Raw genomic sequence first — 18,359 nt, forward strand, 5'->3', positions numbered from 1 at the left:
GGCCACTGTTGGAAATAGGATACGAAGCTTGATGGACCTTTAGTCAGTTCCAGTATGGCAACTCTTATGTGTTTACAATTTATTTTGGGTTTCATTTTGTTCATGATTGTATTGTGATTTGCATGTTGAGCTACTTTGTTTTAATCTGAAATGAATTGCTTGCTTTTACAAGGGTTAAAAATGCATTTAATAACAAATTTGATGAATACAAAGAAATAAGCTCCAATCAAATATACAATTGACTTAAGATTGGAAGAAAATGAAAGCAATGTGAATAATATAGATAAAATGAAGGGTGAATAGAAGAAGCTATGGCTATCAAGAATACAATTAATATAATAACATAAGAATAGTCATACTAAGGGGTCCTTTTACAAAGGCGCACTATGCGTTAACCAATTTAGCGGCCATAGACTATAATGGGTGCATTAGTGTTTAGCGCACACTAAGACACTTAGCGTGCCTTTGTAAAAGAGGGGGTAAATCAGACCAAAGAGGGGGTCCATTTTTAGCTCAATATCCTATTTCCACAGTGGCCAATGCAGGTCATAAGTACCTGGCAAAAGCCCAAATAGTAGCAAGGCTTCCCCCATATCTGTCTCAACAGCAGACTGGAGTTTTCCTCCAGGAACTTGTCCAAACCGTTTTTAAACCCATCTACATTAACCACTGTTGCCACATCCTCTGACAATGTGTTCCACAGCTTAACTATTCTCTGAGTAAAATATTTTCTCCTATTGGTTTTTAAAGTGTTTCCCTGTAACTTGATTGAGTATCCCCTATTCTTTGTAATTTTTGATATAATAAAAAATTGATTCACTTGTATCCATTCTACACCACTCAGGATTCTATAGACTTCAATCATATCTCCCCCTTAGTAGTCTCTTTTCCAAGCTGAAAAGCCCTAACCTCTTTAGTCTTCCTCATACGAAGGCGTTTCATCCCCTTTATCATATTGGTTGCTCTTCTTTGAGCCTTTCTAATTCTGCTATATCCTTTTTGAGATACAGCGACCTGAACTGAATGCAATACTCAAGGTGAGGTCACATCATGGAGCAATACAGAGGCATTATATTAGTCTTATTTACCATTCCTTTTCTAATAATTCCTAGCATCTTGTTTGCTTTTTTGGCAGCCACCAAACATTGGGCAGAAGGTTTCAGCGTATTGTCTATGATGACACCTAGATCTTTTTCTTGGCGCTGACCCCTAAAGTTAATCCTAGCATCTGGTAACTATAGGTAAAAGGAAGTATCAATGATTTAACTAAAAGCATATAACTAAGTATAGTATTAGAGAGCTGATAGGGCTTTATCCTACTAATTTAGCTTAGGTATGATATGCACCTAAACTTACGAACATAGGGGAAAATTCTATAAATGTTGTCCCAATTTTAGGCAGTGGTAGGTGTTCTACCACTATCTAACCAGCCAATCAGAACGCATGTTTTTAGAAAAAATCTACCAAAGGCAGGTGGCCTACACTGTAGGCATTTTTGCAGGTCTAGGGAGATGCGTAGGAACACCTAAGCTCCCCCAAGGCTGGGCATGAGTGAGGTTTCACCCGGAATTGGCTTTGGGTGAGTTTAAGCAGCCCTAGGTGTCTCCCTAGAGCCGCAATAAACATCTGAAATGTTGGAAGATTAGATTCATACCTTCGATAATCTTCTTTCTGTTAGTCCCTCAGTTCCGGGGAAAATGGCGGAAGCACTCATAAAAGAAAACATCGATGAACATTTTAAAAGAAGCGAACTTCTGATAACCAGCCAACATGGTTTCTGCAAGGGGAGATCATGCCTAACTAACTTATTGCACTTTTTTGAAGGAATTAACAAACGGATGGACAGAGGAGACCCCATAGACATCATATACCTAGATTTCCAGAAAGCCTTTGACAAGGTGCCTCATGAATGTCTATTCCGGAAACTGAAGAACCATACTGAAGAGACGTACATAGATGGATCAGAAACTGGTTGGCGGGTAGGAAACAAGAGGGTAGGGGTGAAGGGCCACTACTCGGACTGGAGGAGGGTCACGAGTGGTGTTCCGCAGGGCTCGGTGCTCGGGCCGCTGCTATTTAATATATTCATAAATGATCTAGAAACAGGGATGAAGTGTGAGATAATAAAATTTGCGGATGACACCAAACTATTTAGTGGAGCTCGAGAATTGCAAAGGGACTTGAACAAACTAGGGGAAGGGGCGACGGGATGGCAGATGAAGTTCAACGTTGAGAAATGTAAAGTATTACATGTGAGAAGCAGAAACCCGAGGTACTATACGATGGGAGGGATGTTATTGAATGAGAGTACCCAAGAAAGGGTAATGGTGGACATGACAATGAAGCCGACGGCACAGAGCGCAGCGGCCGCTAAGAGAGCAAATAGAATGCTAGGCATAATCAAGAAGGGTATTACAACCAGAACGAAAGTAGTTATCCTGCCGTTGTATCGGCGATGGTGCGTCCGCATCTGGAGTCCTGCGTCCAATATTGGTTGCCATACCTTAATAAGGATATGGCGTTACTCAAGAGGGTTCAGAGGAGAGCGACACGTCTGATAAAAGGGATGGAAAACCTTTCATATGCTGAGAGATTGGAAAAACTGGGTCTCTTTTCCCTGGAGAAGAGGAGACAGAGGGGATATGATAGAGACAAGATCATGAAGGGCATAGAGAGAGTAGAGAGGGAAAGATTTTTCAAACTTTCAAAGAATAAAAGAACAAGAGGGCATTCGGAAAAGTTGAAAGGGGACAGATTCAAAACGAATGCTAGGAAGTTCTTCTTTGCCCAACGTGTGGTGGACACCTGGAATGCGCTTCCAGAGGGAGTAATAGGGCAGAGTACAGTACAGGGGTTTAAGAAAGGATTGGACAATTTCCTGCTGGAAAAGGGGATAGAGGGGTATAGAGGATTACTGCACAGTTCCTGGACCTGTTGGGCCGCCGCGTGAGTGGACTGCTGGGCACAATGGACCTCAGGTCTGACCCAGCGGAGGCATTGCTTATGTTCTTATTCCATACACTAGGTATTCAATCCCAACTCGCAGTCTGGATGTTACAGAAATCTACATCATTTCTGAACACATGCTGCATTTCCCCTAGTATATTAGAATCAGTTCAGTCCCAAAGTCAAGCACATACCTGCAAATCCAGGATAAGGGGGTATAGGGAAGAATCCTCATCAACATAATTAACTCATGAACTAGTTTGCTCTGCAAAATATTAACAAGTAATAAACATGCACAAAGGCAACAATGAGGAACAGGCATCAACCACCCTCTCCGTAAAGTAGAATTTCCTAACATTGTTCTTAAATCTACCACCCCTCAACCTCAAATTATGTCCTCTGGTTTTACCATTTTCCTTTCTCTGGAAAAGATTTTGTTCTACGTTAATACCCTTCAAGTATTTGAACGTCTGAATCATATCTCCCCTGTCTCTCCTTTCCTCTAGGGCAGGGGTAGTGAACTCCGGTCCTCGAGAGCCGAATTCCAGTCGGGTTTTCAGGATTTCCCCAGTGAATATGCATGAGATCTATTTGCATGCACTGCTTTCAATGCATATTCATTGGGGAAATCCTGAAAACCCGACTGGAATACGGCTCTCGAGGACCGGCGTTCCCTACCCCTGCTCTAGGTTATACATATTCAGGGCTTCCCGTCTCTCCTCATACGTCTTCTGGCGCAAGCCTCCTTTCATTTTTGTCGCCCTCCTCTGGATCGCTTCAAGTCTTCTTACGTCCTTCGCCAGATACGGTCTCCAAAACTGAACACAATACTCCAAGTGGAACCTTACCAATGATCTGTACAGGGGCATCAACACCTTCTTCCTTCTACTGGCTATGCCTCTCTTTATACAGCCCAGCATCCTTCTGGCAGCAGCCACTGCCTTGTCACACAGTTTTTTCGCCTTTAGATTTTCGGACACTATCACCCCAAGGTCCCTCTCCCCATCCATGCATATCAGCTTCTCCCAGCATATACGGTTCCTTCCGATTATTAATCCCCAAATGCATTACTCTGCATTTCTTTGCATTGAATTTTAGTTGCCAGGCATTAGACCATTCCTTTAACTTTTGCAGATCCTTTTTCATATTTTCCACTCCCTCTTCGGTGTCTACTCTGTTACAAATCTTGGTATCATCTGCAAAAATGCACACTTTTCCTTCTAATCCTTCAGCAATGTCACTCAAACATATTGAACAGGATTGGCCCCAGCACTGAACCCTGAGGGACTCCACTATTCACCTTTCCTTCCTCCAAGCGACTTCCATTAACCACCACCATCTAGCGTCTGTCCAACAGCCAGTTTCTAACCCAGTTCACCACTTTTGGTCCTAACTTAAGCCCTTCAAGTTTGTTCAACAGCCTCCTATGAGGAACTGTATCAAAGGCTTTGCTGAAATCTAAGTAAATTACATCTAGCATATGTCCTCGAACCAGTTCTCTGGTCACCCAATCAAAAAATTCAATCAGGTTTGTTAGGCACGATTTACCTTTTCTAAAGCCATGTTGCCTTGGATCCTGTAACCCATTAGATTCAAGGAAGTACACTATCCTTTCTTTCAGCAACACTTCCATTATTTTTCCAACAATTGAAGTGAGGCCTGTAGTTTCCTGCTTCATCCCTATGACCCTGTGAATAGGGACCATATCCACTCTCCTCCAATCCCCAGGAATCACTCCCGTCTCAAGAGATTTGTTGAACAAGTCTTTAATAGGACTCGCCAGAACCTCTCTGAGCTCCCTTAGTATCCTGGGATGGATCTCATCTGGTCCCATCGCTTTATCCACCTTCAGTTTTTCAAGTTGCTCATAAACACTCTCCTCCATGAACGGCGCAGAATCTACTCCATTTTCTCGTGTAAGTTTGCCAGACAATCTCAGTCCTCCAGGATTTTCTTCTGTGAACACAGAACAGAAGTATTTGTTTAGCACATTTGCTTTTACCTCATCACTCTCCACATATCGGTTCTCAGCTCCTTTTAGTTTAGCAATTCCATTTTTCATCTTCCTTCTTTCACTAATATATCGGAAAAAATTTTTGTCTCCCTTTTTTACATTTTTAGCCATTTGTTCTTCCGCCAGACTTATCTCTCTCTTGGCTTCTTTCAGTTTCACCCTGTAGTCCTTTCTGCACTCCTCTTCTTGGGTTTTTTATATTTCACAAACGCCAACTCTTTCGCCTTTATTTTCTCCGCCACTAGTTTGGAGAACCATATTGGCTTCCTTTTTCTCTTGCTTTTATTGATTTTCTTCACATAAAGGTCCGTAGCCATTTTTATCGCTCCTTTCAGCTTAGACCACTGTCTTTCCACTTCTCTTATGTCTTCCCATCCTAACAGCTCTTTCTTCAGGTACTCTCCCATTTTATTAAAGTCCATACGTTTGGGATATCACGTGATGCTGTGAGCTGAACGGCTGCATGCTCGTTCGGCTCCGGAGCCCTGCACTTCAACAAACAGCAAATTGAGCACAGACGCGGGTCATTTCTGCCCCATTACCAGCGAAACGGGTGTACATTACATGGACAGGTTTTTGGCTCACTCACCCGCCTCCATGACAACTAAATCGGTGAAAAAGGATCGGGAAAAGGCGCGGCCCAGCAAAGACAAGATGGCGGCTGCGCCTCATGCGGACGCTTCGGCGGCAATTTTTCCCCAGAAACGCTTTCGGAGCTGCAACGGGTGATTTTACAGGCACTGGGGCTGTGCATGGAAACGATCTCCTCCCAACTGACCAAGTTGGAAAATTTACTGGAGGACGCCAAGCGCGTTACAGACCTGGAGACGCGGGTTTCGGCGGCGGAGGACGGGGCACTAGCGATTGATGCTACTGTGACTACCTTGACAACTCAGCTCCATTCCTGCCAAGATAAGCTTGAGGATTTAGAAAATAGGTCTCGTCGTGGGAACCTGTGCTTTATAGGCCTACCTGAGACAATTTCAGACTCGGTGCTCCTTTCGGTGGTGGAATCATGGCTGGCCAGTGAGCTCCCAATGCCTTCCTCCTTAGGCCCGGCTCGCTTCGAGCGGGCACATTGTGTGGGCCCCCGAGCTGGAACCGACCAAAGACCCAGAGTAGTCATTGGCAAACTTCATAATTACAGACATAAGGTGGAGCTGCTGCGTGCCTATCGAGCCAAAAGAGAATCCCTGACATATGAATCCTCGCCGGTGCGCATAGGACAGGATTACTCTGCAGCGCTTACTGAAAAGCGTAAAGTCTTTCATCCTCTCTACTCCAAACTTGTGGAACAAAAGAAGCGGTTTATGTTTCTATATCCTGCAGTTCTGAAAATTCATCAAAATGGAAAGTGGCATGTATTTGATTCTGCTGACTTAGCGGGAGAGTTTATTAACCGCCCTGATTTTAATCCTGGAGCTGTCTGATTAATGTACTTCTTTTATGGCAAAGCTGGTGCTGGGAGTTTACTATACTTGATTGAATGTTGATTGTTGTTTGTGCATCTTGTTAGGTACATTTCAAGAAGGCAGGGCTCTGATAGCCTCTGCGATGTGATCTGCTATCCTAAAGCCTGGTGGGTTTTGGGTTAGTGCAGGAACCAGATGGGTAGGGGATTGAAGAGAGGGAGGGGGAGGGAGGGAAGGTGGGGGGTGGGTAGGACAGGGATTAAGGGGGGGACTTGGATTGGGGGACTTGGGGAGAATAGTATACTATTGTGTGTTTCTTTCCAGTGCAGTTTCTGAGTGCTTCTTATATCAACTTCACTCACTTACAAAATTGGTTTGTTTGCTGTTGGGTTTTCTCCGGTATGGCTGGGAGCCGGGGGGACCTTTCATGAGATATTGGGCAATGTACCATTTTCAGGTGTATTCATGATGACTCCTCCTACTTTTCGCATACTATCTTGGAATGTTTGTGGAATTACTTCCCCGGTAAAGCGCAGTAAAATCCTTCAGCGTCTTCAACATCATAAAGCAGATCTGGCCTGCCTTCAGGAGACCAGACTTTCGGATCTTGAACACGCTAAGCTCTTGAGAAGTTGGGTGGGACAGGTTTTCTATACTTCTTCCACAACCAAAAAAGCTGGAGTGGTGTTATTGGTCAGAAAGGGGTTCCCGGGGAAAGTGGAACAATTATATCGGGACACATTGGGGAGGACTTTACTCTGTAGGGTAACTATGTCAGGTTCTATATTTAACATACTAATGATATACGCTCCCAATCAATATGACCACTCTTTTTTCACCAATTTAGCGGGGGTGGGTGTGCGTGACCCTGCAAATCCCTTGATACTGCTGGGAGACTTTAACCAAGTGCTAGACCCCTCTATGGATAGAACGGGCCCGGGGCCCTGTCGGTCCTGTGGTCCCACCAAGGGTATACCCTATCTGTGTGATACTCTAGACTTAATTGATCCTTGGCGTGTACTGCACCCCACAGAGCGTGACTATACGCATCAATCAAGGGCACATCACACGTTTTCCCGTATTGATCACATCTTGACATCGTCTGCATATTTACCTAAAATACAGGCTTCAGTGGTGGAACCCCTTTCGGTGTCCGATCACTGTCCTATTTGGATTGACATTTTGAGTAGAACAGACTTTGTGTCTGGGGGAGCCTGGAGGTTTCCATCTTACTTATTCACCAATTTGAATTTTAAGAAATATCTCACACAGAAATGGGAAGATTATGTGACCTTTAACTCACAGCATCAGGACAGACCCTTGCTCTTTTGGGAGGCAGCTAAATCAGTTCTACAGGGGGACATTATTTCCTATGTCAGTGCACACAGCCACCGTATTTCCAGGGGAATTTTGAAGTTGGAGCGTGATTACCAACGTCAAAAACGTGCTCATATTGCACACCCCACTCCGCAGTCTCAGGAAGCCATGACGGCAGCGCAGACTGCCTTGAACTCATTAATACATGAACGCACCCAACATTACTTTCATTATTGTAAATATAAATTTTACAGATTCGGAAATAGAGCAGGGCGTTTGCTGGCCAATCTGACCAAATTACACCGTCCAAACCGACATATTTCTCGTATTTTACTTGGCTCGGGTAGGGAATTAACTACAACCCCTGAGATTGCGGATAGTTTTCTACAGTACTATAGTGACTTTTACGCATCTAGGGACGGCCGGGGAGGACCCGAGGTGGAGGATTATCTGATGGATGCAGGGGTCCCCAGATTGTCATCCCCAGATAGATTATTTTTGAATCATCCCATTCAGGGTAAGGAGATGCAGGTAGCAGTTAAACAGCTTAAAGGGGGCACATCACCTGGCCCAGATGGATTTTCTCCAGAGTTTTATAAACTTCTTTCTTCTTCCCTTTGCAGTCCTCTGGAGGCATACTATAATGCGGCTCTGGAGGGTGGATCCTTTCCCTTAGGGGCAAACCAGGCATTCATTACTTTAATACCTAAACCGGGCAAACTGGAGACGGACCTAGAATCATATCGACCCATCTCCCTAATTAATGTAGATATCAAAATATTAGATAAAATATTGGCTAATAGACTATCTACTTGCTGCCGAAATTGATAGTGCCAGAACAAGTGGGTTTTGTACAAAATCGTCATTCGGTACTCAATGTACGCAGATTACTTACTGCCTTACAGCGCACTAAGGATTCTGGAACTACAGGGATATTGGTGGGTTTAGATGCAGCCAAGGCATTTGACCAGGTTAATTGGACATACTTGTTTAATGTGCTTACTTACATGGGTTTTGCTGGGTGGTTCCTTGACATGCTTCATCTGCTCTATAATGATCCCACAGCTAGTATTTTGGTAAATGGGACCCGATCTCCTATATTCAAGATAGCGCGTGGTACGCGTCAAGGCAGCCCGCTTTCCCCTTTGCTTTTCCTATTGTATTTAGACCCCTTACTGCGTACAATCATACGGGACGATATCTTACAGGGCATGCCAGAGGGGGATTCCCAGTTACGAGTATTGGCTTATGCAGATGATCTTTTATTAACTTTAAGATCTCCTACTTCTTCTCTCCCTAGGGCCTTAGAACTGTTAGATGAATTTAGTATGTACTCAGGTATGATGCTGAACAAATCAAAATCAATGGTACTGCCCTTGACCCCGGAGGTGCGGACGCAATGGCCGGGTACATTTCCTTTAGCATGGGCGACAGGTCACCTTACCTACCTGGGTATTATTATTTCTCACGATCCCTCTCAACTGTACTCCCTCAACATAGACCCCCTGGTTCTAACAACGGTTCAAAAATTGGAGAATTGGAGGGTCTTATCCACTTTCATTACTGGGAAAAATAGCATTGTATAATATGGTGCTGGTGCCTCAATGGCTCTATGTGTTCCAAATGATTCCTGTATTACTGTCTGCTCGGCATGATAAATTGCTTGGGAAATGTTTACAAAGGTTTTTGTGGAATGGGAGGAGAGCTCGTTTATCCTTGTCTCATTTGGCACGCCCTCGAGATCGTGGTGGATTTGGTCTTCGCAATCTTAGGTTGCTGTCTTGGGCGTGTCAGATGAGACATTTGAACGACTGGTTCAGAGGCACTGGACATTTTTCAACTTCCACTCAGGAACTTTTACTTTGTGCACCCTATCATTTTAGTTATTTGCTTCATGCTCCTAGTATGCCAAAGCGGACCTCTTCTGCACGGGATCTCTTCCTAATGCCTTTGAGACGTCTATGGAAATTATTGTGTCATCAGCTTCGGATCTCATCGCAGGTGACTCCCTACTTACCTTTACGGGGCAATGGAGCATTTAAAGTGGGACTGGACCCAGTGTGGGGTGTGGAATTCACGCAATAATCAATATGTGTTTCAGCTGGTCCATTCCTCAGGTTCCCTGAAAACGTTTGCAGAACTTCAACGTGACCATGAATGGGGGCCCACGGACTGGTTCTCTTATCTTCAACTTTCTTCCTATGTGAACTCCTTGCCGTGTGCTTCCCTCACAGATCGTTGCATGGAATCCCTCTCTGAGGCATTGAGTTTATCGGCTCAGGTACAAATCCACTGCGTTTTCACCATCGCCACCTTCAGGAACAATTGGGTGAACCTGCATACGACTCCCTTGCAATCCGATGGACTCAGGACTTTCCTTGTGAGGTGACTGCATCCATGATCCGCAGGGGGACCTCTCGAGCGGCCCGGGTGACTCATAATGTGCTTTTGTTTGAACTCAGTTACAAATTTCTGCACAGGCTCTATAGGTCTACTTCTTACCAATTTCGCGCTAACATGTGCACGTCTGACCAATGTCTCAAATGTCTTCAATCACTCTCTACTTTGGGCCACCAGTTCTGGTCTTGTACCAGGATTACTGCCTTTTGGCACCAGCTCAATGTGCACATTCAATCCATGTGGAATTACAACTTTACACTAGTTCCGATAATGCTATTTACATTGGATTGTGTTCCCCTGTCTGCACCGAAGGGATTTCGAAGCTTTATGTCAAGAGCGGTATTGTTGGGGGAAAAAGGCGATTTTGCTTTGCTGGATTACTGCGGACTCTCCGACACTCTCTCGCTGGCGTACGTTAATGATTCACCAAGCTTCTATGGAGAGGCTTTGTTTTCCATCCTTGGACACTGCTCAGGGACGGTCATTTTGTACTTGCTGGACACCATTTTGGGACACTTTAACGCCTAGAGCACGTAGTCATTTATTGAATGTTTGACTTTCTCTGAAGGGACTGCACTGGATTGAACTTGTGTTTTGTTTCCGTAGGGATTGGGGATTTGGGGTGGGAGGATAGAAAGGGGGGGGGGGACAGATCTGGTATATGGTGAAGTTGGGATGGATATTGGTATTCATTTTACATTGTTGTACACCTTTGCATTTCTGTGTGTTTGTATTTCATCTAAAAAGCAATAAAATATATTAAAAAAAAAAAAAGTCCATACGTTTGAAATCTAGGACTTTAAGTATCGTGCGGCTGCTCTCCACTTTAGCCGTTATATCAAACCAAACCGTTTGATGATCGCTACTTCCCAGGTGAGCACCCACTTGAACATTAGAGATACTCTCTCCATTTGTGAGGACCAGATCTAATATCGCTTTTTCCCTTGTGGGTTCCGTCACCATTTGACTGAGCAGAGCCTCTTGAAAGGCATCCACAATCTCCCTACTTCTTTCCGATTCCGCAGACAGAACATTCCAGTCCGCATCGGGCAGGTTGAAATCTCCCAACAGCAGAACCTCCTCTTTTCTTCCAAACTTTTGGATATCCACAATCAGATCCTTATCAATTTGCTGCAATTGAGTCAGAGGTCTGTAGACTACACCCACGTAGATAGAAGTTCCTTCTTCTCTTTTCAGAGCGATCCATATTGCTTCTTCCTCTCCCCAGGTCCCTTGCATTTCGGTCGCTTGGATATTGATCTTTACATAGAGAGCTACTCCTCCACCTTTTTGACCATCTCTGTCCTTCCTAAAAAGATTATATCCCGCTATGTTTGCATCCCATCCATGGGATTCACTGAACCATGTCTCTGTGATAGCAACAATATCTAGATCTGCCTCTAACATCAGGGCTTGCAGATCATGAACTTTGTTGCTTAGACTGCGAGCATTTGTGGTCATCGCTTTCCAGCTATTTTTCAGCGGTAATCTCCTTTTTCGTATGGATTTTTGTTTCGTTTCACTTTCCTTTGCAATACTAAGAAATGAGTTGCTGATATTGTTTATGTTGCAATCTTTTCTACTATCACATCTTTTCTTTTGCTGGAGGTGGTCTCTATAATTGTCCTTCATACATACACCATCCCCACCTTCTAGTTTAAATGCCTAGAAACATATTGTCTAAATTTCTCTGCAAGGTTTATTTTTTCCTGCTGTAGTAATATGTAGCCCATCAGTGCAATATAGCTTCTTGTCCTTCCATGTATTTCCCCATCCTCCTATATACCTGAAGTCTTCTTGATGACACCAGGGTTTGAGCCATCTATTAAAGTCCTCAGTGTTTTTCACTCTATGCTCTCCCTTTCCATATGCAGGCAGTATTTCAGAAAAAGCTAAAGTCTTTACAAAAGGTTTCAAGCCCTCACCAAGCTCTCAAAAAGCTTTCTGTGCTACAAGTGTGGAGTTGTTGGCCAGGTCATTTGTTCCCAGATGGATAACAACATCAGTGTTAAAATCCTTAGTTTCTTCCTTAATTATAGTCTGTATTTGCCTGGAACTCCTGGTAGCTGAGGATCCTGGAAGACATTTTACTATTTTGGTCTCCTCGCCTTGTGTTCCAAGGTTAATGCCTCTGATGATGGAATCCCCAACAGTAATAGTTTTCTGTTTTTGGCTTTTTTATTTGTGCTTTGGGTGTGCTTGTTCTCTTGAGTTATCTTCATTGGTTCCAGTCCCACCTCCCTTCTGTTTTCTTGAGTATCACAGTGCACTAGTAAAGCGAAGGAATTCTGTAGAGGTAATATTAGTGAAGGTGGATGTTTCTGTGTTACATGTCACAGTCTTCCTGAGCCTACTGTGACCCATTTATTCCTGGGCTGTTTTATTCTTTGAAGTAGAGGTGGTAAGTTGGTATGATTTTGTTGAATGATGGAAGCTGCTTTAATTGTATTCAATTCCTGTTTAAGTTTGCAGAGCTCCTCCTTAATACTAGCAAGTTGAAGACAGATGGGGCAAGCCTTAAGCCTCCAAATAGTGTGTCTTGGAATTAAAGCACCACAGTGATTGCATAGAATAAAGGTCATCTTGATTGGTTGTGAAGTGACTTGATTTGAGTAGTCCTGATTATTTGGGTCTCTATATATGAAAAGTGGTCCCTGGGGTTGGTGGGACTATTAAGTCTTACCCTTATTTCTATGAAAAAGAAGAGGAAATACGATTTAACAGAGGAAAGAGAAGGGTTTATTTTTTGTGCTTTTTTAAGTAAAACAGGGACGAGGAGAAGAGAAATTAAGCAGATATAATGCTGAAAAACAGTGATAAGAGCAGAATATGAAATGCTGAGTAACTTAGCTTTTAGAAGTTCACAGGGCAGACTTGTTCACAGCACTGTCCTAAAGATAATGCAGTTAACCTTAGTAGTAAATCAGAGCCCCTCCCTTCTCCACCTAATCAGCAGAAACAATGGCTGAAAACTAGTAAGTCAGAAATACAGGCTCTATACCTATCGTGACCATTTATTTTTTTCATCAAAACGGGACATCTATTAATATTCAGTTCCGCCCCCAATCCTGCCCTAGCCTCACCCCAATCCTGCCCTAGCCCCGCCCCAATCCCGCCCTAGCCCCACCCCAATTTCTTCCATTCATTTTTCATGTACACACAATATCTTATTATTTCATAATGGTAACCATAAAATTTTTTAAAAAACCCCACAAAACACCCTATACGCAGAGAAAATGTTAATTATTTATATTTGGGGGGTTTTCAACGATGTCCTCAGTAACTATAGAAAAATAGACAAATATAGTTCAAAATATAGAAAGCAAATATAAATTCTCAAAACTGACACATTTTGATCACTAAATTGAAAATAAAATCATTTTTCTTACCTTTGCTTGTCTGGTGATATCATAAGTCTCTGATTGCGTTTCTTTCTGACTGTGCATCCTATCTTTCATTTCTTTCTGCACTCAGGCCCAACAATTGTCCTTTTCTATTCCCTCCTGCCTTCCTTCCTATGTCCTTAGTGCCCCCAGTGCTTTCCTATGTCCTTAGTGCCCTAGCGCCTCCTTCCTATGTCCTTAGTGCCCCCAGTGCCTCCTTCCTATGTCCTTAGTGCCTCTTCCTATGTCCTTAGTGCCCCTAGTGCCTCCTTCCTATGTCCTTAGTGTCCCCAGATCCAGTGTCAGTTCTCCTTTGTACCTTTGTTCCAGGTCTCCCTCTCTCTCCCTCCTCTGATATGATCTTGCCTCTCTCTGCTCTTCCTCAGGGGCTTTTCCCCTCTGTCTGCACCTCCCAAAGTCCTGCTTCTGCCTCCTGCCTTTCCCCTTTGGTCCAGGCCTTTATCTCTCTAGTCTTTCTTCTACTTACAACCCCCCCTTCTCTGCCTTTTTCTCTCCTTCCTTCATCCCTCCTTCCTATGTTCCCTCACTGCCTTCCAGCCTTTGTCCCACCTCCTCCCAAAAAGCCTGCCGGCCTATCTCCCCCAAAGCCAGTCTGCCTGTCTACCTCCAGCAGAGCCAGCTTGCCTGCCTATTTCCCCCAAAGCCTGCCTACCTCTCTCCCTCCCTCACAGCCAGCCAGCCTGCCTGCTTACCTCCTCCCCCCCCAACCGTGGAAAACAAAAGCCTCCCTTCCGGCCTAATTTAAACTCCCCCCCCCCCCGGTCCACTGCCGCTGCTCCTCTGCTTACCTCCCTGATGCTAATCACGCCCAGAAGCCTTCCCGACGTCAATTCTGACGTTGGAGAGGACATTCTGGGCCAGCCAGACAGCAATTGGCTGGCCCAGAACGTCCTCCCGGACGTCAAAATTGACGTCGGGAAGAAGGCTTCTGGGCGCGATTAGCTGCAGGAAGGTAAGCAGAGGAGCAGCGGCGGTGGACGGGGGGGGGGGGGGAGTTTAGATCGGGCCGGAAGGGATGCTTTTTTTTTTTTTTGGTGCGGCAGGGAGGGACAGGAAATGATCGCCTGTCCCATTGTCCTCGCGCACAGCTTCGGGACGCTGTCCCTGAAAATGGGACATTTTGGCATCCCGAAGCTGTGTGTGGGGACAACGGGACAGGGGATCCGAAAACGGGACTGTCCTGTTCAAAACGGGACGTATGGTCACCTTAGCTATACCACCCTAAAACACAGGATTTTAAACAAAAATGCAGGCTCTATACCAAATCAGAGGCTACCCTAAAACACAGAATTTATATCAGGATTTTCCCTACTTTAGTCACCCTGTGCCATAGGCATCAGGATTTAATTAGAGTTAATATAAGTCTTACCCTTATTCCTATGAAAAAGAGGAAATAAGATTCAACAGAGGAAAGAGAAGGGTTTATTTTTTTTGTGCTTTTTTTTTAATGGAAGAAACAGGGAGGAGGAGAAGAGAAATTAAGCAGATATAATGCTGAAAAACAGTGAAAAGAGCAGAATATGAAATGCTGAGTAACTTAGCTTTTAGAAGTTCACAGGGCAGACTTGTTCACAGCACTGTCCCAAAGATAATCAGAGGGCGGGTCGTATGACATCCTCCAGGGACTAACAGAAGAAGATTATTGAAGGTATAAACCTAATCTTCTATTCCATTACATACCTTCTGGATTCCATACGCTAGGTAATGTACCAAAGTCATGGTAGCTAGGGAGGGACAGAAGAGCCTGCCCACAAAACTGAGACCCAGAAAAACGGCATCAGAACGCATCGCCACATTCATTTGGTAAAACCGGGTAAAGTATGAAGAGAGGACCAAGTAACTGCCCTGCAAATTTTGTCAGGATGAATTGCACGAGATATCACCCACAACGTGGCCACAATTCTCGTCAACACTACTGTAAGCGAAATCAGTGGCTGTATGCCACAGGTGATGTAAGCCACGGACATGGCCAATCGAATCCTTTGAGCAATCAAGGACTTGGAAACTAGCCTACCATGGTGAGGTGCAGCAGCGAGAACAAAAAAGTGATCAGACAGCCCAGATCTCAATATGTTTGTGAGCAACATTTCTGAAGGGTTAGAAGGTAAGGTTAGCCTTTTTGCAGATGATACCAAGATTTGTAACAGGAGTGGAAAATATGAAAAATGATCTGCAAAAGTTAGAAGAATGGTCTAATGTCTGGCAACTAAAATTCAATGCAATGAAGTACAGAATGATGCATTTGAGGGGTAGAAATCCGAGGGAACCATATGTGCTGGGAGGTGAGAAGCTGATAAGCATTGATGGAGAGAGGGATCTTGGGGTGATTGTGTCTGAGGATCTAAAGGCATCTAAACGGTGTGATAAGGCGGTGGCTGTAGCCAGAAGGATGCTAGGCTGTAAAGAAAGAAGAATAACCAGCTGGAGAAGGGAGGTGTTCATTCCCCTATATAGATCATTGGCGAGGCCACACTTGGAGTATTGTGTTCAGTTTTGGAGGCCGTTATCTGGTGAAGGATATAAAAAGACTTGAAGCGGTCCAGAGGAAGGCAATGAAAATGGTAAGGGGTTTGAACCAAAAGAAGTATGAGAAGAGATTGGAAGACCCAAATATGTATACTCTGGAGGAAATGAGGGACAGGGGAGATATGATACAGATGTTTAAATAATTGAAAGGTGTTAATGTAGAACCAAATCTTTTCCAGGGAAGAAAGGCCCATACATGAAAGACCAGCAAACTGAACCTGAAGCGAAGCTACAGCCAGGCCTGACTTCAGGCTATCCTACAGAAACTCCAGACCTGAGAAACGACAGAAGAGAAGGGTCCATCTGTCTCAGGGCACACTAGGCCTAAGAACATCCCCAAGCCCTCACAGAGGCCGCCACTGCAGACTTCCATATGCAGTGCAGCAAGAGAGCACACACTGCCGAGGAATAGCCCTGGCCATTCAAGGCCGCTTACTGAAAGCCATGGCGCAAGACCAAATGGTCCGGATCCTTCATTGCAAGCAGATTCTGAAGGATAAGGTGAGAATTACAAAGGAGCTGAAGCTCCCAAAACAGCTGTGAACCTAGTCAGCAGATCATGACCACCTCGGCCAAGTGAGCACTACCAGAAACATCAGACCCACGTGGGCTACTATCTATCGCCAGATGCCCATCATGGTCCATGGAGGGAAGACATAGAGAAGATCCTCCCGCAGCCAGGCTGAATCAGAGCGTCCAGCTCACCGTTGCCTGCCCTATGACGACGACTGAGGAATCGATTGGCACTATTATTGCACACAGCTGCCAAGGGGTCGATCAGGGGACAACCCCGCTGCTCCATTATGCAATTGAACACACCTGGAGAGGACACCACTTACCGGGTACAGCGTCTGATGATGAAAACAGTCTAATAGAATGAGGTCTAAACCTTCCACGTGCACCGCTGACAGTGCCACAAGCTGTACCACTATCCACCCACAGGGCAAATAAGCCTCCAAGCTCAGAGATGGACTTTTCATGTCCCCAGGTCGAGTGATGGAAGCCACCACCGTGGCATAGTCCGAGAAGATCTGACTGTTCAAAGACGGAGACCTTGAAGAGAAGAAAAGCCAGCCAGATTGCCCGAAGATCCAGGATAGAGAATGACACGGGGAAAAAATCTGTCCCCGTCACTGGAGCACCGTCCCCTTCACTGCCCCATCCCCTTCACCGCCCCGTCCCCGCCGTCCCCTTCATCGCCCCGTTCCCGCAGCATCCACCCTTCCCTCTTGCCACCTCACCGCCCTTCAGCGGCCCGAGAATCTCCTAAACTAAACTAAACTAAATCTTAGGTTTGTATACCGCGCCATCTCCGCAAGCGCAGAGCTCGGCACGGTTTACAGAAGTTAAGAGGAAAGGAACTACAATGAAGGGATAAAGGAGAGGGACTAAGAAGATAGAGAGGGACCGGTTGCTAGAGAACGGGAGGTAATTAGATTTTTGAAAAGAGCCAAGTTTTCAAGTGTTTGCGGAAGGATTGGAAGGAGCTTGAATTTCTGAGCGGGGGTGTGAGGTTGTTCCAGAGTTCTGTGGTTCTAAAGAGGAGGGATGTTCCAAGTTTTCCTGTGCGGGATATACCTTTTATAGAGGGGAAAGACAGTTTCAGTTTTTGTGAGGGTCTAGTGGGGTGTGGGTTTGAGGAGTTCCAAAAGAGTGGGATAACGGGAGGGAGGACGCCATGTAGGATCTTGAAGACTAAGCAGGCACATTTCTAGAGGACTCTGGAGTATACTGGGAGCCAGTGAAGCTTGGAGAGGAGTGGGGAGACGTGATCGAACTTGCCTTTTGCGAAAATAAGCTTGGCCGCGGCGTTCTGAACTAGCTGAAGTCTATGGAGGTTTTTCTTAGTTAGGCTTATGTAGATGGAATTACAGTAATCCAGTCTAGAGAGGATGGTAGATTGAACGAGAACGGCGAAGTGAGAATGATGAAAGCAGGATCTCACTCTCCTCAGCATATGAAGGCTAAAGAAGCATTTTTTTACCAAGGAGTTGAGGTGATCATTGAAGGAGAGAGAGGAGTCTATGACGATGCCTAGGACTTTGCTTGAAAACTCAAGCTGAAGAGTGGGGCCGGATGGTAGTGGGATGGAGGTGGGTAAATGATCTAAAATTGGGCCGAGCCAAAGTAGTTTTGTTTTGGACTCGTTCAGTTTCATTTGTACAGATTGGGCCCAGGATTGGAGATTCGTTATACATGTGGATATGTTATCAGCAAGGTTTGAGAGGTTTGAGTCGGTCTCGAGGAGGATGAGGATGTCATCAGCGTAGGAGTAGAGAGTTTCTAGGGGGGATAGATGGAGGAGTTTCAAAGAGGACATGTAGATGTTGAAAAGGATAG

The 18,359-nt window shown here is 44.8% G+C and overlaps 1 protein-coding gene across 2 annotated transcripts in view; it reads right to left on the reverse strand.

Moving 5' to 3' along the window:
• FBLN1 (fibulin 1) overlaps nucleotides 1–18,359 on the reverse strand; it is a 338,157-nt gene that overhangs the window by 122,517 nt on the left and 197,281 nt on the right. The window lies entirely within an intron of this gene.

Source organism: Geotrypetes seraphini, chromosome 7, assembly GCF_902459505.1.
Source record: "Geotrypetes seraphini chromosome 7, aGeoSer1.1, whole genome shotgun sequence".
Classification (NCBI taxonomy): Eukaryota; Metazoa; Chordata; class Amphibia; order Gymnophiona; family Dermophiidae; genus Geotrypetes; species Geotrypetes seraphini.